At 43.5% G+C, this 27,529-nt stretch overlaps 1 long non-coding RNA gene across 1 annotated transcript; it reads right to left on the reverse strand.

Annotated features, from left to right (window-relative positions):
• Positions 1-2,157: 2,157 nt before the first annotated feature.
• On the reverse strand, positions 2,158-27,184 carry LOC143808021 (uncharacterized). The gene is made up of 3 exons (XR_013221861.1): positions 27,100-27,184; positions 10,556-10,675; positions 2,158-2,273 (listed from the first exon to the last, which is right to left on the reverse strand). It is a non-coding gene; the product is annotated as an uncharacterized LOC143808021 (long non-coding RNA).
• Between the last annotated feature and the right edge of the window lie 345 nt (positions 27,185-27,529).

Below are 27,529 nucleotides of genomic sequence, written 5' to 3' on the forward strand. Positions count from 1 at the left end.
TCCCTAACTTTAGCCCCAACCCTAACTGTAGCCCTAACCCTAACCCTAGCCCTAACCCCTGCCCTAACCCTAGCCCTAACCCTAACCCTAGCCATAACCCTAGCCCTAACCCTAACCCTAGCCCTAACCCTAACTCTAGCCCTAACCCTTACCCTAGCCCTAACCCTTACCCTACCCCTAACCCTAATGGGAAAATGGAAATAAATACATTTTTTTTAATTTTTAAATTTTTCGCTAACTAAGGGGGTGATGGAGGGTTTGATTTACTTTTATAGCGGGTTTTTAGCAGATTTTTATGATTGGCAGCCGTCACACACTGAAAGATGCTTTTTATTGCAAAAAATATTTTTTGCGTTACCACATTTGGAGAGCTGTAATTTTTCCATATTTTGGTCCACAGAGTCATATGAGGTCTTGTTTTTTGCGGGACGAGTTGTCGTTTTTATTGGTAACATTTTCGGGCATGTGACATTTTTTGATCGCTTTTTATTCTGATTTTTGTGAGGCAGAATGACCAAAAACCAGCTATTCATGAATTTCTTTTGGGGAGGCATTTATACCGTTCCGCGTTTGGTAAAATGGATAAAGAAGTTTTATTCTTTTGGTCAGTGCAATTACAGCGATACCTCATTTATATCATTTTTTATGTTTTGGCGCTTTTATACGATAAAAACTATTTTATAGAATAAATTATTATTTTTGCATCACTTTATTCTGAGGACTATAACTTTTTTATTTTTTCTTTGATGACACTGTGTGGCAGCTCGTTTTTTGCAGGACAAGATGATGTTTTCAGTGGTACCATGGTTATTTAGATCTGTCTTTTTGATCGCGTGTTATTCCACTTTTTGTTTGGTGGTATGATAATAAAGCGTTGCTTTTTGCCTCTTTTTTTTTTTTTACGGTGTTCACTGAAGCAGTTAACTAGTGGGACAGTTTTATAGGTCGGGTCATTACGGACGCGGTGATACTAAATATGTCTACTTTTATTGTTTTTTTTTTATTTAGATAAAGAAATGTATTTATAGGAACAATATTTTTTTGGGGGGGGGAAATTTTTTTTTTTTTTACACATGTGAATATTTTTTTTTTTACACTATAACATTGCCCCAGGGGGGCATCATGTTATAGTGTAAGATCGCTGATCTGACAGTTTGCACAGCACTCAGCACACAGCACTGCGATCTGACGTGCACAGCTCCTCCAGGCCTCCCGGCGCCTGTTCTGAGCAGGCGCTGTGAAGCCACCTCCCTGCAGGACCCAGATGCCTTGGCCATTTTGGATCCGGGCCTGCTGCAGGGAGGAGGAGGTTAGAGACCCTCGGAGCAACGCGATCACATTGCGTTGCTCCGGGGGTCTCAGGGAAGCACGCAGGGAGCCCCCTCCCTGCACGATGCTTCCCTATACCGCTGGAACACTGCGATCATGTTTGAGCGCAGTGTGCCGGGGGTTAATGTGCCGGAGGCGGTCCGTGACCGCTCCTGGCTCATAGTGCCGGATGTCAGCTGCGATAGTCAGCTGACGCCCGGCCGCGATCGGCCACGCTCCCCCCGTGAGCGTGGCCGATCGCATATGACGTACTATCCCGTCACTGGGGATTAAGTCCCTGGTCACCTTGATGGGATAGTACGTCATATGGGATTCAGGGTTTAAATTAATGCACAGGTGCACAAATACGCTTTGTGGCGAATAAACAAACATATGCATACACTGTGCGCCAGCACACTGTGACTAATGAACACATGCCCTCCGCTACATTGCTCTACACTTCGCACACTACTACTTAGTTAATTTCACTTGACGTAGCTTATTTATGAATCTGCACATTAATTTACTACAAAAGTCCTGTGAGTCTTTTTTGTAGTATATATTGTTATGCATGGCCCTTTCCCGGGCTTAGCACCCTTATCCCCCAGCAAGATGTTATTTAAACCTGTGCCTGTTTTTTTTTTTTTTTCACTTCCTCAGGTCAGTGGAGGCCTGGTTTGCCACATGGTTAAGTAGGATGGCTTTTGCAGTTTTTACTCCAAAAATGTTAACTAAGTACTTTATGTTTTTAACATGTATAGCATTAGCAGAGTTCATGTTTTCAATGATCACTGAGTGGTGACACATGGCGTATGTATGGAAATTAATCACAAGTCAGAACTCACCGGAAAATCCATCATGACAGGCACAGGTGTAATTTCCTATTGTGTTAGTGCAAGTTGCATCAAGTGAGCAGATATTATTGGTCTCACATTCATCAATATCCTCACAGTGGGTCCCGTTACCTGATTATTATAACATATATCACAAGTTACTGAGGATATAACACTAGAGGTAAATGTAATAAAGAATGCACAGTATTCTGCACACTGTATATGTTCTAAGTAGTTATTGAAAAATTAAGATATCAAATGTTAACATATTAATTTCCCTAATGAAATATTACAAAGCATAAAACACTGGTTTGAGGTCTGTACAACTAACTTTTATTAACTGTTACTTAACTTTTATTAACTTTTTATGATAAGAAATAGAAACAAATACCTGTTTATCGACATTTTAAACTTTACACTTTTGATTTGCTGCAAAAATGTATTACCTTTATCTGGTGACTCATCAAGACGAAGGCATTACTAAATTTATGTTTTATTTATGTTTTATTACTTTTATGCAAAATATATTCTACTAGCTGAAGAGCCCGGTGTTGCCCGGGCAAATTAACTAACTGTGGAGTAAAACAATCAGAGCAAAAATATACAGTTAGGTCCATATATATTTGGACAGAGAAAACATTTTTCTAATTTTGGCTATAGTCATTACCACAATTAATTTTTAACAAAACAATTCAGATGCAGTTGAAGTTCAGACTTTCAGCTTTCATTTGAGGGTATCCACATTAAAATTGGGTGAAGGGTTTAGGCGTTTCAGCTCTTAACATGTGCCACCCTGTTTTTAAAGGGACCAAAAGTAATTGGACAATTGACTCCAAGGCTATTTCATGGACAGGTGTGGGCATTCCCTTCGCTTTGTCATTCTCAATTAAGAAGATAAAAGGCCTGGAGTTGATTTGATGTGTGGTGCTTGCATTTGGAAGGTTTTGCTGTGAAGTAAACATACGGTCAAAGGAGCTCTCCATGCAGGTGAAACAAGCCATCCTTAAGCTGCGAAAACAGAAAAAACCCATCCGAGAAATTGCTACAATATTAGGAGTGGCAAAATCTACAGTTTGGTACATCCTGAGAAAGAAAGAAAGCACTGGTGAGCTCATCAATGCAAAAAGACCTGGGCGTCCACGGAAGACAATAGTGGTGGATGATCGCAGAATAAGCTCCATGGTGAAGAGAAACCCCTTCACAACAGCCAACCAAGTGAACAACACTCTCCAGGAGGTCGGCGTATCAATATCCAAATCTACCATAAAGAGAAGACTGCATGAAAGTAAATACAGAGGGTTCACTGCACGGTGCAAGCCACTCATAAGCATCAAGAATAAAAAGGCTAGACTGGACTTTGCTTAAAAAACATCTAAAAAAGCCAGCACAGTTCTGGAAGAACATTTTTTTGACAGATGAAACCAAGATCAACCTCTACCAAAATGATGGAAAGAGAAAAGCATGGCGAAGGCGTGGTACAGCTTATGATCCAAAGCATACCACATCATCTGTAAAACACGGCGGAGGCAGTGTGATGGCTTGATCATGCATGGCTGCCAGTGGCACTGGGTCACTAGTGTTTATTGATGATATGACACAGGACAGAAGCAGCCGAATTAATTCTGAGGTCTTCAGAGACATACTGTGTGCTCAGATCCAGCCAAATGCAGCCAAACTGATTGGTCGTCGTTTCATACTACAGATGGACAATGACCAAAAACATAAAGCCAAAGCAACCCAGGAGTTTATTAAAGCAAAGAAGTGGAATATTCTTGAATGGCCAAGTCAGTCACCTGATCTCAACCCAATTGAGCATGCATTTCACTTGTTAAAGACTAAACTTCAGACAGAAACGCCCACAAACAAACAGCAACTGAAAACCACTGCAGTGAAGGCCTGGCAGAGCATCAAAAAGGAGGAAACACAGCGTCTGGTGATGTCCATGAGTTCAAGACTTCAGGCAGTCATTGCCAACAAAGGGTTTTCAACCAAGTACTAGAAATGAACATTTTATTTAAAATTATTTAATCTGTCCAATTACTTTTGGTCCCTTTAAAAACAGGGTGGCACATGTTAAGGAGCTGAAACTCCTAAACCCTTCATCCAATTTTAATGTGGATAACCTAAAATGAAAGCTAAAATTGTGAACTTCAACTGCATCTGAATTGTTTTGTTTAAAATTCATTGTGGTAATGTCTATAACCAAAATTAGAAAAATGTTGTCTCTGTCCAAATATATATGGACCTAACTGTATAAGAAACATGTCACCACTTCTGTATTTTTCTCCCGCTCGCCGTTTTGGCTTATAAATACTGAGGTAACATACTGACCAAATACTGAACATGTGAATGTGGCCTTATACACAGCCTCCACCTGCAGTACCTCACTCTTCTCTATACACAGCCTCATACTGCAGCAGCACCTCACCTCTCATCTTCCCATCACACCTCTCATTTCCCCTTTCACATCTCTCATTTCCCCCTTACTTCTCTCATTTTTACCCTCACTCCTCATTTTCCCCCTCACACCTTTAATTTTGATCTCACATCTGTCATTTTCTGATTACTCCACTATTTCCCCTCACTCCTCTCATTTTCCACTCACACCTCTTCATTTTCACCTCACAACCCTCATTTTTCCCTTTACTCCACTACTTTCCCTTCACTGCACTATTTTTTCGTCACTACTCTCATTTTCCCCTCACTCCTCTCTTCCCCTCACACGTGCACAGCAACTTCCTGTTATGAGCACAGCGGTGGAATCCATGAAGTTCCTCTCTATCCCTAGATGTCATGCCTCACAGGAGCAACTCCATTCAAGACATAAATCAAAAGTTCCGAACCAACACTACACCCACACCAACAGGTTATTGGGGTGCCAGGATATATAACGGTTCAGTGCCTACGTTATAGGAAAACCAAAAGAGGACAATAAAGCACCAAAAGAACCAAATAATCATAGAAAATCTTTATTAATTAAAAAAGGGTAACAGATAACCATAAAAACACAGGAGATGACAGGGAACACACCACAAAAGGGTGGCAGGGTGGTCACTGACAGGCAAACAGGTACCACTAAAGAGGTGAGCGCTAGAATCATTGGCAAACATGCAAGTAAAACCATAGGCCAAACAGGACCCAAAAGGTATATCTATGAATCACTACACCGTGTAACAAGTTCCATATACACACAGGTCACAGGCAGCTTGCCACTAAATATGAAAAGAAATGCGCAACCATATAACAAGTATAAGTAACAAAGTTTACCTGCAGGACCACGATGCCACCCACCCCAACGCGTTTCGGCTCCGTGCCTTCTTCTGGGGGTATGGCATCATGGGAAAGGTTCGCTTTTTATAAAGATAAGCGGCCAATCAAAAGTGAAACCAGCACCGTATATCGGCGCATGCGCAGTCGGATCGCGGCTGGAGCAGCGATGAGGGCGTCAGGCGAGGAGAAGGAAACGTCACCAAACACCGCCCACATGAGATCACGTGAGCGGCAAAGATGGCGCGACCCTCAACCAAGCCTTGAAGACGCCACCAGAGTTGCCCAGCAACGTAGTGCCGACACGCATGCGCACAGGGTCTGGTGAGTGGCCGCAATACAAAACAATGGTGTTTTAGCAGTCAATTCCGATCAAAATAAAAACAGGGCATAGACTGTATACAATATAGGGCTAGGCCATATGCAGCACAAATAACCAATACATATAAATATACAAAAACATACAAAGTGCATTGTGCCACATGTATATACTATGAATACCTCCGAAAAACCGGAGAAAAATATAAAAAAACATAAACTATATATATACAAACAATATAATTATATATGAGTACAGTATTGTACAATGGGAAAGTGACAAAAACATTAATACACTTGATGATCTACATAATATGCAGCACAAAAAATTTGATACATATCAGTATACAAAAAAGGATAGTGCAACAACGTGCAAAGTGCATAGTGCAACATATATACTATATAAATACCTCAACAACCTCAGATATAATAAATATATATATATATATACAAACAATATAATTATAATATAAATATAAATGACAATAATATGAATCCACACATGGTGAAAAGTGCTGATGCAGTAGTGATGTCCTGCACAGATCCGAGCCGGATAAGAAATATTCCTCCATGCCACTGAATTAAAAAAGGGGCCACTACAGGCCAAACCTAAAAAAATAATGAGTAATTAAAAAGCATGAAACAACAACAAAAATAAATAAAAAGCAAAACAATAAAGACAATGCCAATTAAAAAGTGTAGAAAAGGGATGATCATAGGAATGGGGCGAAACTTAAGGTTTCATTAAGGCCACAGGGGTAGAACGTCTTAAGTCTCCATATCCACCGTGATTTTTTCTGTGCCAGATGGCGACTCAATTTACCACCACGTAGACTGACAATCAGGCGGTCAATACCCTTGATCCTAAAGCCAGAAGGATCGCATGCGTGGTAAAGCTTAAAATGCCTAGGGATGGTTTTTAGACATTCCACATTCTCTTCTTTGGAAGACTTTTTGCTCAGGATTTTGGCTCAATTCCGACAACTGTTGGACACGGTAATTTATCATCTAGTGAATTACAATCTCTAAAAAGGCTAAAACAGCTGAAGGATGTAGTAATCAAACCGGCTGACAAGGGGGGGAACATTGTGGTATGGCCCACCAAACTATATTTGACAGAGGCACAACGCCTCTTAAGGGATCCTAGTTGCTACAAAAAGTTAACATATAATCCCTTGATTTCTTTTAGAGAGGAGTTGGATAAAACCTTACAGAAGGCTCTCTCGGATGGTGTGATTACTGTTCAGGTCCGTGATGTTTTGTTGGGGAAGGATCATTGCATCCCAACCCTGTACTTGTTGCCTAAAGTACACAAGAACCTTCAAACACCACCAGGTAGGCCCATCCTCTCTGGGGTGGGTGGGCTTACGGAGAACATTGGTAAATATGTTGACTCATTCCTCAAGCCCCTGGTGGAGACTATACCTTCTTACTTGAAGGATACGTCTGAGTTTCTTAAAAAAATTGACTCCGTCCATGTTGACGAGGACATGCTCCTGGTCACATATGACGTGGAGTCGCTTTATACCAATATTCGCCACCAGGATGGCTTGAGGGCTGTCTCGCACTTTCTCTCTATGACCAGTCTCTCCCCCAGTGACATCGATTATTTGTCTCTCCTGTTGAAATTTCTTTTCACGCACAATTTTTTTCTTTTTAACGGATCCTTCTACCTACAGCTCCAGGGAACAGCCATGGGTGTGGCTTGTGCGCCTTCGTATGCAAATCTGTTCCTGGGGCTGTGGGAGAGGGATCTGTTCTCGTCGGATCATGTGTCATCAATGGAGCGGGTCATTTTTTGGGCCCGCTACATTGATGACATATTTTTGATCTGGCGAGGCACACCTTTTGAGTTACAGACTTTCATACAGGACCTAAACAAAAATCATTTGAATATACATCTTACTTACAAATGTGATTTTTCTCGAATTGATTTTCTAGATGTCCTGGTGGAGAGAGGTGTGGACGGCTTACTTTTGACCAGTGTTTTCCGTAAAGAGACGGCTGTGAAAGCCGTTTTGCATGCTTCGTCTTCCCACCCACCTCATGTGATTGGTGCGGTCCCCACGGGTCAATTCCTCCGACTCAAAAGGATATGTGCTACCAATGAAATATTTGAAATCCAAGCCGAAGATTTGAAGAACCGCTTTGTGGATCGTGGATACAGCAGAAGTAGCATCAAGAGGGCTTATAACAGGGCGAAGCACTCTAATCGTCACCACCTCCTCTACTCACCCAAGCAAATCAAGTGCACGAATCAGGACAGACTCATTACGCAATACCACTCTAGGTGGAGAGAAATGTCTGATATTCTGGCCAAACATTGGCCGATTTTGCTTACTGATCCTATATTGAAGCAGTACTTGCCCCCCTACTCTTCGGTTGCAGCACGCAGATCCAAGAATTTAGGTGACCACTTAGTTAGGAGTTACTTCCCACCGGTGCCTCCTTCTCCAATTTTTTCCAGTGGAATTAGTTCCAATCGCCCCCAGTGGGGCTGCAGACCCTGTGGGAAATGTATTGCGTGCCCGAACATTGACTCTGCCACCCACTTTCTCTCCTCTGACGGTCGTGAGTTTGCAATTACTCATACCATTAATTGCTTAACAACTATGGTGGTATACCATGGGACCTGTCCCTGTGGCAAGATATATATTGGGCTCACGACACGCACTCTTAAGGTCAGAGCACGTGAACATGTCTGCGATATTTTGGCAGCTTCCAAAGAAGAGAATGTGGAATGTCTAAAAACCATCCCTAGGCATTTTAAGCTTTACCACGCATGCAATCCTTCTGGCTTTAGGATCAAGGGTATTGACCGCCTGATTGTCAGTCTACGTGGCGGTAAATTGAGTCACCATCTGGCACAGAAAGAATCACGGTGGATATGGAGACTTAAGACGTTATACCCCTGTGGCCTTAATGAAACCTTAAGTTTCGCCCCATTCCTATGATCATCCCTTTTCTACACTTTTTAATTGGCATTGTCTTTATTGTTTTGCTTTTTATTTATTTTTGTTGTTGTTTCATGCTTTTTAATTACTCATTATTTTTTTAGGTTTGGCCTGTAGTGGCCCCTTTTTTAATTCAGTGGCATGGAGGAATATTTCTTATCCGGCTCGGATCTGTGCAGGACATCACTACTGCATCAGCACTTTTCACCATGTGTGGATTCATATTATTGTCATTTATATTTATATAACTCCACCCGTGTGCGCTAACAGCGTGGGCCATGTGGACATAGCTTTGCGAGTGGAGTTAGTGTGGCTATGTGGAGTGGGCAGGGCTATGTGCAGTTGGCATGGCATGATACACACACATACACACATACATACATACACTCAGCTTTATATAATTAGAATTCTAAAAAGTCATTTGTTTTTGTACCCCATATTCCAAAAGACACGAGTTTAACATTTTTCTGCTAATAGAGCTTTTCAAGGGCTTACTTTTGTCATAACAAAATTATTATTTTTGTTATACTTTTAGGGGAGTTTAATGGACAAGAAAGCAGTAATTCTATTTTTTATTAATTTAAACACCATGCACTATTTAGTATATTTCACACATCCACATTCTTCTGTAGATTGATTCAATACTGAGAATACCAAAGATATTTAGTGGTATTTTTTATGGTTTACTACTTTCACCAAAGCAAACAAAAACATTAAAAATATATTTTTGTCACCATTTTCTGCAAACTATAACTTTTAATTTCCTGTGAACAGAGATGTGTGTATCACGGTTTTACCACTCAGTGTGTCTGGGATGCAGTTACAGACAGATCAGCCGTCCAATCTGGTACAGGGGCGTGTTGAGCTGTCAGTGTGCTGTCAGAGCTGAACTATCCAATCTGAGACTGTGAAGCATCAGCTGTCTCCATGTGCTCATTATTCCAGTTAATGGCCATTCTTCTTAACTGAGCTGAGTCTCCCAGAACTCAGCCAGATGTACATTCAGCTTGTGAAGTTTTTTCTTTCCTGTGCCTTGAGTTCTGAATATTTCATATGTTGCCTGACCTTGGACTTCGCTCTGACCATCCGCCTGTTTGACCCCTTCAGCTCTGATTTGTTATCCTCTCTGACCTTGGAACATTACCTGACTATGCTTTTGTCTCTTCCTTCTGTTTATGAGGTACCCACCTGGCTTCTGACCTTGGACTCTTGACCACTGTGACTCAAAGCTTGGCTGTGAGAAGTGACTAGTGTCACAGTGTGAGGGTTTATCTTTCGCAGATCAAACTGCAGTTTTTACTGGTGCAATTTTTTGGCTACATATGACCTTTTGATCACATGCTATTTTTTTTTGTTGCTGCAATTCTAGCAATATTTTTTGCATTTGGCATTCACAGGAGTACAGTCACACCCTGCCATCATGGCAACCCATTGACACCCCACCATTGCGTCATGAGTGTGCTTTTGTGTGCGTAGAATGACGCAACCCGTGCTGGTGCATGGTACATGCCACTGCCAGAAACTGACAGTGGTATTTAACAGGTTAACAGCCGGAGAGATCTGATCCACACACAGATGTTAGAAGCAGGTGATGACTGAATATCACAACCATTATCAGCCAACAAAGATGCAGGTTCAGGAAAATTAGGGAAGCGGCATATGATGTAGATGTACGTCATATGTGGTAATAGAATAAGGGGACTCTTCATTAATCAGGAGCATCACATGTATGTCGTGTTTCTTGCTGCAAATTTTACTCTAGTCTTGAGTTCTCATAACATTTTTTAACCTTTCAAAGTGTTTTACTGCATAAAAGTTTTCATGAATTGGGCCCAATGTATGCATTTTTGGCAGAATCCTTGTTCCAGAACTCACCCCAGAATCCATTATTACAAGTACAGGTGTAATTTCCTATCGTGTTAGTGCAGGTGGCATCAGGTGAGCAGATATTGCCGGTCAGACATTCCTCAATATCATCACATTGTATTCCATCACCTAACAGGAAATAACATCAGAGATAAACACGATAGCCGACAATGAATTAATCTACAGACATTATCTAATCAGTTACTGGAAAAAATAGAATATATAAACATTAACACATGGAACTCCCAAAGGAAATATTCTGACACAGGTTCTCTTGTTATGGACAGTCTACAGAACAATTTAGTGAAAGCATGATAGAAACGTCAGCATGCCAGAATATCTAAAGACACCTCTCGAAGGGCAGGTATATCATATAGGTTGCATAGACTCCAATGTAGAGTTAAAACTTCTCATTCCATCACCCTGTAAAGCTTGATTCAGAAGTCAGTGTTCTTGATAAATGATACCGGTGTCATCCGTGTTTGGTCATTGTGTCAACAGTGTTTCTCAGGTATTGATTAACCGCTTAGTGACAACGGATATCAGTACAATAGTTAAAACATAACTTTTACTTAATTATATTAAAAATGTCTTGTCATAGATGTATATACAAAGTGCAGTGAAAAAAAGTGCACAGTGCACAAAAGTGAAAAAAATGAAAAAAATGTGGCAGTATAAAAAGATGGATACCACTAAATGTATTTCTAGGGATTTATTCCCTCTATTCGGAATGTCCCTCAGAAATTATCCCAATGATCGGGATTTCTTAATCAGCTATTCATGTTTCATAGAATCCTTATGTTATTTAGCATATGTCACGATATTTGTGTTTCATTTAGGTATATACCCAGTATAGCATCATAACCTGGACATAGTAAACCATATAGCTGTTCACTTCACCTTAAAAAACACCTCTTTTTATCCTGGCATATCAACACATATCTTATAGGGCCGATCTCATATCGGGAATAGATCTCTGTTGTTCCATTTTTCAATATTTTTCAAATCAGACATTTAGTGGTAAATGATCAGCATGCTCATCTATACAGTTCCTTTGAGATGTCCCATCAATCACATCTCAATCACGCAGTTTTAGTCCACTATGTACTCAGAATGCATCAATGCCAATATATCTATAGCATGGGTTCATATAGTGGACTGGATCTGCTCAAATCTTTGAAAATGTCACTATCCCCTGATGAGTCAGTGTATACCAACGGACCATGCAATAACACTAAGATGAAGTTTGCCGGTGATGATCATGCCTGAACCGAAGGGTTTCCCAGAAAGTATCCTGCAGACCCAGATGAGTATATAGCTAATGCAAAACGTATCCGGTCCACTATATGAACCCATGCTATAGATATATTTGCATTGATGCCAATAGGACACATCGACACATCAACAGGACACATCGGTGGCTTATTTACACCATTACAGAATGCTGTAGATAAGCCCCTGATGCCGGTGGGCTTAGCTCACCTTTGATTTTGGGAGCGACAGGTTCCCTTTAACCCCTTTACCCCCAAGAGTGGTTTGCACGTTAAAGACCGGGCCAATTTTAACAATTCCGACCACTGTCCCTTTTTGAGGTTATAACTCTGTAATGCTTCAATGGATCCTGGTGATTCTGACATGGTTTTCTCATAACATACTGTACTTCATGAAAGTCATAACATTTATTTAATATTACTTTCGTTTATTTGTGAAATAAACAAAAATTTTGAAAATGTTGCATTTTTCCAAATTTGAATGTCATGCCCTTAAATCACAGAGATATGTCACACAAAATACTTAATAAGTAATTTTTTCCACATGTCTGCTTTACATCGGCACAATTTTGGAACCAATTTTTTTTTTGTTAGGGAGTTATAAGGGCTAAAATTTGACCAGCGATTTCTCATTTTTACAACACCATTTTTTTTTTAGGGACCACATCACATTTGAAGTCGCTTTGAGGGGTCTATATGATAGAAAATACCAAAAAGTGACACCTTCCTAAAAACTTCAGCCCTCAAGGTGCTCAAAACCACATTTAAGAAGTTTATTAACCCTTCAGGTGCTTCACAGGAATTTTTGGAATGTTTAAAAATGAACATTTTACTTTTTTCACAAAAAAATTACTTCAGATCCAATATGTTTTTTTTTTTTTTTACCAAGGGTAACAGGAGAAATTGGACCCCAAAAGTTGTTGTGCAATTTGTCCTGAGTACGCTGATACCTCATATGTCGGGGTAAACCACTGTTTGGGTGCATGGCAGAGCTCTGAAGGGAAGGAGCACCGTTTGACTTTTCAATGCAAAATTGGCTGGAATTGAGATCAGACGCCATGTCGCGTTTTGAGAGCCCCTGATGTGCCTAAACAGTGGAAACCCCCCACAAGTGACACCATGTTGGAAACTAAACCCCCTAAGGAACTTATCAAGATGTGTGGTGGGCAATTTGAACTCCAATTGATCTTTTAGCCCTCAAGGGTATCTGGAGAAGTTGGACTCCAAAAGTTGTTGTGCAATTTACCCTGAGTACGCTGATACCCCATATGTGGGGGGAACCACCATTTGGGTGCATGACATGAAGTGTCATTTTGGAAAGCAGACTTTGTTGGAATGATCTGCGGGTGTCACATTGCGTTTGAAAAGCCACTGATGTACCTGAACAGTAGAAACCCCCCACAAATGACCCCATTTTGGAAACTAGACCCACAAGCAACTTATCTAGATGTGTTTTGAGAACTTTGAACCCCCAAGTGTTTCACTAAAGTCTACAACACAGAGCCTTGAAAATAAAAAAATCTTTTTTTCCACAAAAATGATTTTTTAGCCCCCAAATTTTTATTTTCACAAGGATAACAGGAGAAATTGGACTACAAAGGTTGCTTTCCAATTTGTCCTGAGTACGCTGATACCCCATATGTGGGGGTAAACCACTGTTTGGGCGTACGGCAGAGGTCGGAAAGGAAGGAGCACCGTTTTACTTTTTCAACGCAGAATTGGCTGGAATTGAGATGGGAGGCCTTATCGCTATGGTTGAGCGAAACGGATCGTTCATTTTCATAAGTCGCCGACTTTTGGCAAAGTCGGCGTCTCATGAAACCGAGCCGATCCCTGTGTGGGGTCTGCCATGCGGTACGCGACTTTCGCGCCAAAGTCGCGTTTCAATGACGCTAAAAGTGCCGTTTCTCAGCCAATGAAGGTGGACGCAGAGTGTGGGCAGCGTGATGACATAGATCTCAGTCCCCACCATCTTAGAGAAGGGCATTGCAGTGATTGGCTTGCTTTCTGCGGCGTCACAGGGGCTATAAAGGGGCGTTCCCGCCGACCGCCATCTTACTGCTGCTGATCTGTGCGTAGGGAGAGGTTGCTGCAGCTTCTTCGGAAGCAGGGATAGTGATAGGCAGGGTACATAAAGCTACAAACCGCTTGTGCTGTAGCGATTTCCACTGTCCAACACCACCTTTTGATTGCAGGGACAGTGGAAGCTACATTTTTTTTTCCTCAGTGCTGTAGCTCATTGGGCTGCACTAGAAGGCTCCCTGACCCTGATAGCTGCGTTGCTGTGCCTGTGTGTACGCCGCTGTGCAAACCAACTGCTTTTTTCAAAGCACAAATCCTGTTTTTCCTTCCTTTCTGCACAGCTATCTTGTGTGTTTGTCCACACCTTTGTGTGCAGCAGTCCTTTTTATAGCTGCCTGCCATACTTTTCTGAGATAACTGCAGGGAGATAAATATTGGCAAGTCTGCCTCCATTGCTGTGTGTGGCATCTGTCTCTCATTGTGTGGCACCGAAAACACTGTGTAAGGGCTCTTTCACACGTCCTGATATTTCCGGTACCGGGAAAAACCGGTACCGGAGATATCCGTGTCCGTATGTCCGTGTGCTCAAGTGGCACATACGTGTGGCATCCGTGTGCCGCCCGTGTGCCCCCTGAGGACCACACGGACCGTGCCGGAGAGACAGCGCTACACTAAGCGCTGTCCCCCCCGCATGTGGTGCTGAAGGCAGAATTCATCTCTTCTTCCCCGCCGGAGAGAAGAGATGAAAGATCTTTTTTTTTTTTTTTTTTTTTTCTGGGGGGGGGGTGAAAAATAAAGTTTGCATGTGCCCCCGCGTCCCCCCCCCCCCCAGTGCGCCGCCTGGCCTCTTGCCGCAGAAATACTCACCCGGCCAGCTCCTGCGATGTCTCCTGTGTCCTCTCCGCGCTGCCAGCTTCTCCTGTGTGAGCGGTCACGTGGTTACAGTCAGTGAATAATCCCTGACTGTAATGAGCGGTCCCACGTGACCGCTCACACAGGAGAAGCTGGCAGCGCGGAGAGGACACAGGAGACATCGCAGGAGCTGGCCGGGTGAGTATTTCTGCGGCAAGAGGCCAGGCGGCGCACTGGGGGGGGGACGCGGGGGCACATGCAAACTTTATTTTTCACCCCCCCCAAAAAAAATAAATAAATAAAAACAAGAAAAAAAAACTTTCATTTCTTCTCTCCGGCGGGGAAGAAGAGATGAATTCCGCCTTCAGCACCACATGCGGGGGGGACAGCGCTTAGTGTAGCGCTGTCTCTCCTGCGGGCGGTACGTGCACACGGAGGAGGGTGCACACTGTTCTCCGTGTGCACGTGTGCAGGACGTATTGTGGTCCGTGCTGCCGGTGGAAAACGGACATGTCGACGTGTTTTCAGCACGGACATACGGTCCGTGTGAAAACACGCACATGTGCATAGACCCATTCATTTGAATGGGTCTACGTGTGTCAGTGTCTCCGGTACGTGAGAAAAATGTCACTACACGTACCGGAGACACTGACGTGTGAAAGAGGCCTAATACTTGGCCATTTATTTATTTTTTTTGGGTACATTCTCCCTTTTCCCAAAAAAAAATTAGTGGGAGATAAATATTGGCAAGTCTGCCTCCGTGCCATTGCTGTGTGTGGCATCTGTCTCTCATTGTGTGGCACTGAAAACACTGTGTAATACTTGGCCATTTTTTTTTTTTGGGGTACATTCTCCCTTTTCCAAAAAAAAAATTAGTGGGAGATAAATATTGGCAAGTCTGCCTCCGTGCCATTGCTGTGTGTGGTATCTGTCTCTCATTGTGTGCCACCGAAAACACTGTGTAATACTTGGCCATTTTTTTTTTTTTTTGCTAAATTCTCCCTTTTCCAAAAAAAAAATTAGTGGGAGATAAATATTGGCAAGTCTGCCTCCGTGCCATTGCTGTGTGTGGTATCTGTCTCTCCTTGTGTGCCACCGAAAACACTGTGTAATACTTGGCCATTTTTTTTTTTTGCTAAATTCTCCCTTTTCCAAAAAAAAAATTAGTGGGAGATAAATATTGGCAAGTCTGCCTCCGTGCCATTGCTGTGTGTGGTATCTGTCTCTCCTTGTGTGCCACCGAAAACACTGTGTAATACTTGGCCATTTTTTTTTTTTGCTAAATTCTCCCTTTTCCCAAAAAAAAATTAGTGGGAGATAAATATTGGCAAGTCTGCCTCCGTGCCATTGCTGTTTGTGGCATCTGTCTCTCATTGTGTGGCACCGAAAACACTGTGTAATACTTGGCCCTTTTTTTTTTTTTGGGTACATTGTCCCTTTTCCAAAAAAAAATAGTGGGAGATAAATATTGGCAAGTCTGCCTCCATGCCATTGCTGTGTGTGGCATCTGTCTCTCATTGTGTGGCACCGAAAACACTGTGTAATACTTGGCCATTTTTTTTTTTTGGGTACATTCTCCCTTTTCCAAAAAAAAAATTAGTGGGAGATAAATATTGGCAAGTCTGCCTCCGTGCCATTGCTGTGTGTGGATTCTGTCTCTCATTGTGTGCCACCGAAAACACTGTGTAATACTTGGCCATTTTTTTTTTTTTTGGGTACATTCTCCCTTTTCCCAAAAAAAAATTAGTGGGAGATAAATATTGGCAAGTCTGCCTCCGTGCCATTGCTGTGTGTGGCATCTGTCTCTCATTGTGTGGCACCGAAAACACTGTGTAATACTTGGCCATTTATTTTTTTTTGGGTACATTCTCCCTTTTCCCCAAAAACAAATTAGTGGGAGATAAATATTGGCAAGTCTGCCTCCGTGACATTGCTGTGTGTGGCATCTGTCTCTCATTGTGTGCCACCGAAAACACTGTGTAATACTTGGCCTTTTTTTTTTTGGCTAAATTCTCCCTTTTCAAAAAAAAAAAATTAGTGGGAGATAAATATTGGCAAGTCTGCCTCCGTGCCATTGCTGTGTGTGGCATCTGTCTCTCATTGTGTGCCACTGAAAACACTGTGTAATACTTGGCCTTTTTTTTTGGGGGGGGGGTACATTCTCCCTTTTCCAAAAAAAAAATTAGTGGGAGATAAATATTGGCAAGTCTGCCTCCGTGCCATTGCTGTGTGTGGCATCTGTCTCTCATTGTGTGCCACCGAAAACACTGTGTAATACTTGGCCTTTTTTTTTTTTTGGCTAAGTTCTCCCTTTTCAAAAAAAAAAATTAGTGGGAGATAAATATTGGCAAGTCTGCCTCCATGCCATTGCTGTGTGTGGTATCTGTCTCTCATTGTGTGCCACCGAAAACACTGTGTAATACTTGGCCATTTTTTTTTTGTGCTAAATTCTCCCTTTTCCAAAAAAAAATTAGTGGGAGATAAATATTGGCAAGTCTGCCTCCGTGCCATTGCTGTGTGTGGCATCTGTCTCTCATTGTGTGGCACCGAAAACACTGTGTAATACTTGGCCATTTTTTTTTTTGGGGGGGGGTACATTCTCCCTTTTCCAAAAAAAAAAGTTAGTGGGAGATAAATATTGGCAAGTCTGCCTCCGTGCCATTGCTGTGTGTGGTATCTGTCTCTCATTGTGTGCCACCGAAAACACTGTGTAATACTTGGCCATTTTTTTTTTTTTTTTGGTACATTCTCCCTTTTCCAAAAAAAAAATTAGTGGGAGATAAATATTGGCAAGTCTGCCTCCGTGCCATTGCTGTGTGTGGTATCTGTCTCTCATTGTGTGCCACCGAAAACACTGTGTAATACTTGGCCATTTTTTTGGGGGGGGGTACATTCTCCCTTTTCCCAAAAAAAAATTAGTGGGAGATAAATATTGGCAAGTCTGCCTCCGTGCCATTGCTGTGTGTGGCATCTGTCTCTCATTGTGTGCCACCGAAAACCACTGTGTAATACTGGGCCTTTTTTTTTTTTTAGGGTAAATTCTCCCAGAAAAAAAAAAAAATAGTGGGAGATTAAGATTGGCATTTCTGCTTGAGTGCTGGTCCTGTGTGTGCCATCTGTCTCAAATTATTGGGGCACAGAAAACCTAGTGTGTAACATTGGGCCTGATTTTCCTTTCAGTGTCAGGCACCTATAAAGGTATATATAAATCCTACAGAAGTTTGAGTTCACCTGATAAGTTGTTTTACAGTAACAAATAGCGTTACTTTGGTTACGTTTTGCAAACAATGAGGAAGTCTAGTGGAAGAGGTCGTGGCCGTGGGCGGTCATTGTCAGCTGGTAATGATGGTAGTGGTGGTGGAGCATCAGGTGGTCGTGGTAAAAGCAGTACAGCACCTAAGTCTCGAGTTGTTGAGCCAGGTTCGTTGTCTGGCTACACAAGGCCTCGAACGCTCTCTTTTCTGGGAGTAGGAAAACCACTTTTGAAGCCGGAGCAGGAGGAACAAGTATTGGCTTTCATTGCTGACTGCCTCTAACTCTTTCGCCTCCTCCTCGGAAAGTGCCAAATGTCAGAGCAGTGCATCGTCAGTGGATGCTCCCGGTCAGGAACAAGTCGCTTCCTTGTGTCCTTCACTAAAAACAACAGTTAAGGATGCGTCAGTCGACACAACAGGTTACTCCATGGAGCTCTTTACACATACCGTTCCTGGGTTAGACAGTGAAACAGTTAACAGGCCATGCCCATTAGAAGTTGAATCGGACATGGAGTGCACAGATGCACAGCCACAGCCAGATTACTATGCTGTTCCTTTGACTCAGACCAGAACATTGCCCTCGCAGTGTTCTGAGGCAGAATCAAACCCAGCGGAGACTATGGTGCCCCGTCACGAACGCTATACCACTGGCTTACACGGTGACACAGACGAAATTGCACACGACATAGAAGAGGAGGTCATAGATGACCCAGTTGTGGACCCCGATTGGCAGCCATTGGGGGAACAGGGTGCAGGCGGCAGTAGTTCTGAAGCGGAGGAGGAGGAGCCGCAGCAGGCATCAACATCACAACAGGTTCCATCTACCGGGCCCGTATCTGGCCAAAAACGCGTGGCAAAAACAAAACCAGTTGGAGGACAGCGTGGCCATACGGTTAAAGAAGCTCAGTCTGCAATGCCTGAAAAGGTATCCGATAGTAGAAAGAGTGCAGCCTGGCATTTTTTTAAACAACATCCAAATGATCAGCGAAAAGGCATCTGTCAAAAATGTTCAACTACCTTAAGCAGAGGTCAGAATCTTAAAAGTCTAAATACAAGTTGCATGCATAGACATTTATCCACCATGCATTTGCAAGCCTGAACTAACTACCAAACGTCCCTAAAGGTTGCAGCACCCTCGGCCAATGAAGCTAGTCAGCAACGCTACATCCCTTCCCTCCCTGTAAGCCCACCATTTCCCGCGCCACCTGCAGTATCTGTGCAGCTTTCGTCGCCAGGCCAAAGCAGTCAGGGAATCACCAGGTTAGTAGTAGGAAACACTGCATGTAGGGCACCGGCAAGAATACCATCTCCAACCCTCTCTCACTCACCCATGTCCACCGGCACCACCGCTAGTTCCACGATCTCCAGCTCTCCAGTCCAGCTCACCCTACATGAGACTCTTGTTAGGAAAAGGAAGTACTCATCCTCGCATCCGCGTTCACAGGGTTTGAACGCCCACATTGCTAGACTAATCTCATTAGAGATGATGCCCTACCGGTTAGTTGAAAGCGAAGCTTTCAAAGCGCTGATGGACTACGCTGTACCACGCTATGAGCTACCCAGTCGGCACTTCTTTTCTAGAAAAGCCATCCCAGCCCTCCAACAGCATGTTAAAGACCGCATCGTCCATGCACTCAGGCAGTCTGTGACTACAAAGGTGCACCTGACAACAGATGCATGGACCAGTAGGCATGGCCATCACGGCACACTGGGTGAATGTGGTAGATGCAGGGTCCACAGGGGACAGCAATATTGTGACAGTTCTGCCTAGCCCACGGTCAAGGAAAGAGTTGGCTGTAGGCGTTCGCCCCCCCTCCTCCTCTTCCTCCTCCTTCTCCTGCAGAAGCGAGAGCTCGTCCACAGACCGCAGTCGCACATCCACTCCATCCGCAGCTGCCACTGTTGCACACCAGGTGTGCCATTATGGGACAGCTAGTGGCAAGCGTCAGCAGGCTGTATTGGCAATGAAGTGTTTGGGCGACAACAGACACACCGCGGAAGTTCTGTCTGAGTTCTTGCAGAAAGAAACTCAGTCATGGCTGGGCACTGTACATCTTGAGGCAGGCAAGGTAGTGAGTGATAACGGAAGGAATTTCATGACTGCCATAGCCCTTTCCCAACTGAAACACATTCCTTGCCTGGCTCACACCTTAAACCTGGTGGTGCAGTGCTTCCTGAAAAGTTATCCGGGGTTACCCGACCTGCTCCTCAAAGTGCGCAGACTTTGCTCGCATATCCGCCGTTCGCCTGTACACTCCAGCCGTATGCAGAACTATCAGCGTTCTTTGAACCTTCCTCAGCATCGCCTAATCATCGACGTTGCAACAAGGTGGAACTCCACACTGCACATGCTTCAGAGAGTGTGCGAACAGAGGCGTGCTGTTATGTATTTGTGGGAGGATACACGGGCAGGCAGTTGGATGGCAGACATGGAGTTGTCAGGTGTGCAGTGGTCAAAGCTACAAGACCTGTGTCAAGTCCTTCAGTGTTTTGAGGAATGCACACGGCTGGTTAGTGCAGACAACGCCATAATAAGCATGAGCATCCCCCTAATGCGTCTGCTGATGCAAAGTTTGACGCACATAAAGGAGCAGGCGTCTGCAGCCGAGGAAGAGGAAAGCCTTGATGACAGTCAGCCATTGTCTGGTCAGGGCCGTGTAGAGGACGCGGTAGCGGGTGAAGAGGAGGAGGAGGACGAGGAGGATGATGGGGATGAGTACTTTTTTAATGAGGAAGCTTCTCCTGGGCCAACAGAAATTAGTGGCGTTGCAAGGCCGGGTTCTGTTTTTGTAAGGGAGACAAGTGACGTAGATTTGCCTGTAACTGCCCCTCAAACCAGCACAACCGCAGATTTGCCAACTGGAACTTTGGCCCACATGGCGGATTATGCCTTACTTATCCTCAAAAAGGACCCATGCATTATTAAAATGATGAGCGATGACGATTACTGGTTGGCCTGCATCCTTGACCCTCGCTATAAAGGCAAATTGCAAAATATTATGCCACATGAGAACCTCGAACAAATATTAGCAACCAAACAAGCTACTCTTGTAGACCATTTGATTCAGGCATTCCCAGCACACAGCGCCGGTGATGGTTCTCACACGAGCTGCAGGGGGCTACAGGGCAGAGGTGTTAGAGGTGCACAGATCAGAAGTGGAGTTGGACAGAGGGGTTTTCTGACCAGGTTGTGGAGTGATTTCGCAATGACCGCAGACAGGACAGGTACTGCAGCATCTATTCAAAGTGACAGGAGACAACATTTGTCCAGTATGGTTACTAACTATTTTTCAGCCCTTATTGATGTTCTCCCTCAACCGTCATTCCCATTTGATTACTGGGCATCCAAATTAGACACCTGGCCTGAATTGGCAGAATATGCGTTGCAGGAGCTTGCTTGCCCAGCAGCTAGTGTGCTATCAGAAAGAGTATTCAGTGCTGCTGGTTCAATATTAACCGAAAAAAGGACTCGTCTGGCTACCCAAAATGTGGATGATCTCACCTTCATTAAAATGAACCACTCCTGGATTTCAAATTATTTTGCCCCACCTTTCCCGGCTGACACCTAGCTTTCCTATAAAAAGGTCTTGCTTGTGGACTGGTCTTACTGAGTGTTCAAATCTCTTAATTTGCAGCAGCTGTTTGACCAGCATACGACATGTTTACACATCCCCCAATGGGAAAACTCCCCCCACGGGGCCGTTGTCTCACTCTCGACACTTGGCGCAAGCACCCGTTAGTTACAGTGCTGTTTGTCAGAAGAGGTGGGTGTGCTCGCTTTTGGTCGATGGCACTGCCACTGGGTCCCTCATAGTACAATGTAGTGTCTCTGGCGGTGGTGGTGCGCACCCAACGTCAGACACACCGTTGTAACATGAGGGGCCCTGGGGCGGTACCGCCGGCCACAAGAGAGTTCCCCCCCAGCTCAAACTGTGCTCTACCACGTGCAAAATTATCTCGCACAGCTCCACCAATGTTTAGTCTATGCGCTGACATCATTCAATGCCTGGCACTGACAAACAATACCAATTTGTTGACATCTATGATGCTAGTTAAAGTAGTCTGGGTCAGTGTCCTATATTGACACCAGTAAATACTAATTTACTGCCAAATTACTTTGTCATAAACTCTGCAGATGAGCCCACCCTTGTACCTAAGCATGCCACCCTTTTTTTTATTTATAGTTGTTTTGCGAGACATTAACATCTATTTATTTTTTGGGAGTACTAACTGTGTCAGACACTTCTTGCAATACTCCTCCACTGACCACAATGCTGCCTGCCTGTGTATCCATGTAACCGATTTAAAACTGCCATGCCTGCCTATTGTTTGTTATTTTAGGCCTTTGATAGCCTGTCTGCGGCCCCTACTTGCAATACTCCTCCACTGACCACAATGCTGCCTGCCTGTGTATCCATGTAACCGATTTAAAACTGCCATGCCTGCCTATTGTTTGTTATTTTAGGCCTTTGTTAGCCTGTCTGCGGCCCCTACTTGCAATACTCCTCCACTGACCACAATGCTGCCTGCCTGTGTATCCATGTAACCGATTTAAAACTGCCATGCCTGACTATTGTTTGTTATTTTAGGCCTTTGATAGCCTGTCTGCGGCCCCTACTTGCAATACTCCTCCACTGACCACAATGCTGCCTGCCTGTGTATCCATGTAACCGATTTAAAACTGCCATGCCTGCCTATTGTTTGTTATTTTAGGCCTTTGATAGCCTGTCTGCGGCCCCTACTTGCAATACTCCTCCACTGACCACAATGCTGCCTGCCTGTGTATCCATGTAACCGATTTAAAACTGCCATGCCTGCCTATTGTTTGTTATTTTAGGCCTTTGTTAGCCTGTCTGCGGCCCCTACTTGCAATACTCCTCCACTGACCACAATGCTGCCTGCCTGTGTATCCATGTAACCGATTTAAAACTGCCATGCCTGCCTATTGTTTGTTATTTTAGGCCTTTGATAGCCTGTCTGCGGCCCCTACTTGCAATACTCCTCCACTGACCACACCAATGCTGCCCGTGTACCCCTGGAACCTATTTAAAAGTTCATAGAGCCTAGTTATATATTTTATTTACTATTAATAAGGCCATGATGGACTACGCTGTACCACGCTACAAGCTAACCAGTCGACACTTCTTTTGCGAGAAAAGCCATCCCAACCCTCCACCAGCATGTAAAAGACCGCATTGTCCATGCACACTGGCAATCTGTGAGTACAAAGGTGCACCTGACAACAGACGCATGTACCTGTATGCATGGCCACGGAAGATTACGTGTCCATTACGGCGCAATGGGTTAATGTGGTGGATGCATGGTCCACAGGGGACAGCCTACTAAGTCTGTCTGCAGTCCCTAATTCAAATTGTCCTCCACTGTCTAAATCGGAGCTTCCACCTTCTGGCTTTCGGCCTATAGTATCAGAAATTAAACTGCATTTGGCCTTCAACTTTGGTTACGGCCTACTAACGGTGTCTGCCCCTGCCTGGTGTTTGCCCTCAACTGAATAAAGCTGAGCTTCAACCTTCTGGCTCTAATTTTTTTTTTTTTTTTTTTTTTTTTTTTAAAGTGCTGGTTGGGGCATAATACCTCTGTTTGCTGCTCCCTGGTGTTGACCTCAACTGAATAAAGCTGAGCTTCCACCTTCTGGCTTTCGGCCTATAGTATCAGATATTAAACTGCATTTGGCCTTCAACTTTGGTTACGGCCTAATAACGGTGTCTGCCCCTGCCTGGTGTTTTTCCTCAACTGAATAAAGCTGAGCTTCAACCTTCTGGCTCTCATTAAGTGCTGTGTTTTTAAAAATTGGTGGTTAGGGCCTACTAACGGTGTCTGCCCCTCCCTGGTGTTTGCCCTCAACTGAATAAAGCTGAGCTTCCACCTTCTGGCTTTCGGCCTATAGTATCAGATATTAAACTGCATTTGGCCTTCAACTTTGGTTACGGCCTACTAACGGTGTCTGCCCCTGCCTGGTGTTTTTCCTCAACTGAATCAAGCTGAGCTTCAACCTTCTGGCTCTCATTAAGTGCTGTGTTTTTAAAAATTGGTGGTTAGGGCCTACTAACGGTGTCTGCCCCTCCCTGGTGTTTGCCCTCAACTGAATAAAGCTGAGCTTCCACCTTCTGGCTTTCGGCCTATAGTATCAGATATTAAACTGCATTTGGCCTTCAACTTTGGTTACGGCCTACTAACGGTGTCTGCCCCTGCCTGGTGTTTTTCCTCAACTGAATAAAGCTGAGCTTCAACCTTCTGGCTCTCATTAAGTGCTGTGTTTTTAAAAATTGGTGGTTAGGGCCTACTAACGGTGTCTGCCCCTCCCTGGTGTTTGCCCTCAACTGAATAAAGCTGAGCTTCAGTCTTTAGGCTTTTGGCCTAAAGTATCAGATATTAAACTGCATTTGGCCTATTAGTGTGTTTGGGCCCTTAAAACAGTGTCTGCTGCTCCTGGGTTTGCTACTCCACTGAACAAAGCAATGCTGCCTGTTTAGTCCTGTTACCAATTTTGAACTGCATTTAGCCTACTTTATTCTTTGGCCCTATATCTGTTTCCTCCTCATCCTGCCCATTGCCCAGCCACTGCTAGATGAGTCTGCTGGTACATTGACCTAGACCACTACATTCCCCTTGCACTCTACACAGCCAGAATGTGACCCTGCTGAAAGTAAGGTTCCCCTTCCCGCATGTTATACCACCTTACACAGGGACAAAGAGGAAGGTGCAGATGAAAGTGCAGGTTCCTTCATCAGGTGTGGGGGCATACTCGTTGGCGACGTCACTGGCACAGGGCCCCTCAGAGTACGCAAAAGTGTCGCTGCTGGTGGGAGGCGCCCCCGCCGTGCAAACACACCGCTGTACTTTGAGGGGCCCTGTGCCAGTGCCAATGCGAACGAGTGTGCCCCCCTGCTTGCTTAGGATCACAGCACTTGCAATGTTGAAATACTTACCTCTCCCTGCTCCACCGCCGTGACGTAGTCCACGATTCCTGGGCCCACTAAAACCTTGAACCAGCCCTACCCCCCACAACTTTTGCCAAATGACCCCCAAGTTCCATTGAACAACTATTATTATAAAGTTAATTAAGATTGACAAGCTTCAGAAACAAGAATGGATGTTTTTGGCATTAAAATGGGCACTGTAGGTGTTTTCCTGGCCTCCACTCACTGCCGACTATGCTTCCCCATTGACTTGCATTGGGTTTCGTGTTTCGGTCGATCCCCGACTTTTAGCGATAATCGGCCGACTGCACTCGACTCGACTCTGGACAAAGTCGGGTTTCACAAAACCCGACTCGATCTTTAAAAAATGAAAGTCGCTCAACCCTACTTATCGCATTTGTAGAGCCTCTGATGTGCCTAAACAGTGGAAAGCCCCAAATACTAACTCCAACCCTAACCCCAACACACCCTTAACCCTAATCCCAACCCTAACCATAACCCTAACCACATCCCTAACCCGAACACACCCCTAACCCTAATCCCAACCCTAGCCACACCCCTAACCCCAACACACCGCTAATCCTAATCCCAACACTAACCGTAACCCTAATCACACTCCTAACCCTGACACACCCCTAACCCTTATCCCAACTGTAAATGTAATCCCAATCCTAACCCTAATCCAAACCCTAACCATAACTTTAGCCCCATCCTTAACTTTAGCCCCAACCCTTACCCTAACTTTAGCCACAACCATAATCTTAACCCTAACCCTAATGGGAAAATGGATATAAATACATTATTTTTAATTTTATCATTTTTCCCTAGCTAATGGGGTGCTAAAGGGGGGTTTGATTTACGGTTTATAGCGGGGTTTTATGTTTGGTAGCTGTCACACATTAAATGACACTTTTTATTGCAGAAAATAATTTTTGCATCACCACATTTTGAGAACTATAATTTATCCATATTTTGGGACACAGAGTCATGTGAGGTCTTGTTTGTTGCGGGACGAGTTGACGTTTTTATTGGTACTATCTTTCGGCACATGACAGTTTTTGATCGCTTTTTATTCCGATTTTTGGGAGGCAGAATGAACAAAAACCAGCAATACAGGAATTACTTTTTTTATTATTTTTTTATACCGTTTCACGTGTGGTAAAATTGATACGGTAGCCTTATTCTTTTGGTTAGTACGATTACAGCGATACCTCACTTATATATTTTTTAATGTTTTGGCGCTGTTACACAATAAAAACTATTTTGTAGAAAAAAAAAATATTTTTGCATCACTTTATTCTGAGAGCTATAACATTTTTGTTTTTCTGCTGATGAAGCTGTATTGCAGCTTGATTTTTGCAGGACAAGATGACGTTTTCAGTGGTACCATTTTTATTCACATCAGTCTTTTTGATCGCGTTTTATTGTTTTATTTATTTTTTTACGGTGTTCACTGAAGGCGTTAACTAGTGGGATAGTTTTATAGAGCAGATTGTTATGGAAGCGATTATACCAAATATGTGTACTTTTATTGTTTTTTTTATTTTTCATAAATAAATGGATTTATTAGAAGTTTTTTTTTATTTGTTTGGGGATTTTTTTAAAATGTTTTTACACATTCTAATTTTTTTTTTTTTTACTTTATAACCTTGTCCTAGGTTGGGACATTACAATATAAAGTTAGATCGCTGATCTGACACTTTACATAGCAGTGTGTCAGATCAGCGATCTGGCAGGCAGTGTAGGAGGCTTGCCGGTGACTGTTCTCAGCAGGCGCTGACAAGCCACCTAACTGAAGGACCCGGAAAGACTCTGCAGCCATTTTGAAGCCGGGGGTCTCCATGGAGACAACCGGAACAACGCAATCACATCACGTTGTTCCGTGGGAGAGCGCAGGGAGCCCCCTTCCTGCGCGATTGTTATCTATTCAGCTGTCACTACTGACATCGCCATCAGAGGGGTTAAATGCCCACGATCAGTGCTAGCACTGATCATGGGCATTGCTACGGGGTGTCAACTATCATGTACAGCTGACACCCGCATGCGATTGCCATGGCATTCAGCGTGAGACCGCATGACTGTGCCACTGTACTAGTACTGCGGTTTGCAGGAACGCACTTCCCACAGAGCAGAACTAGTATGGTGCATGTCAGGAAGGGGTTAAACAAGAAAACCTCCATTACTTTCTCATGTTACTGATGTATTGTCCTTACCTGTGTATCCAGCATTACATGTACAGATATAACTTCCCACTGTGTTACTACAGATGGCGTCAGCTGAACAGTTGTGATCTCTTCCACATTCATCAATATCAGCACAATATGACCCATTACCTGATCACAATACAGAAATGATGACTTATTAATGAAGCCTGAGATTATGAGCTCATCCACACTTGTCTTACAATATGGTCACAAAGCCTCAATGGAAGACAATAAATTCTACAGGAGAAACCTCAGCCAAAGTCTATCAGTCTGTACTAATTATAAAACAAGTAACTCAAACACCCTAGCATCAATGTCACCTTATGTTAATGAAAAAAAAAATATCTTCACTCAAATCAATAGATTTTCAGTATATTGAAAAAATACATTTTTTTTCATATTGGAGGTTTCTATGACACCAACCATTGCTATTAGAGAG

The sequence above is a fragment of the Ranitomeya variabilis genome, chromosome 2 (assembly GCF_051348905.1).
Source record: "Ranitomeya variabilis isolate aRanVar5 chromosome 2, aRanVar5.hap1, whole genome shotgun sequence".
Taxonomy (NCBI): Eukaryota; Metazoa; Chordata; class Amphibia; order Anura; family Dendrobatidae; genus Ranitomeya; species Ranitomeya variabilis.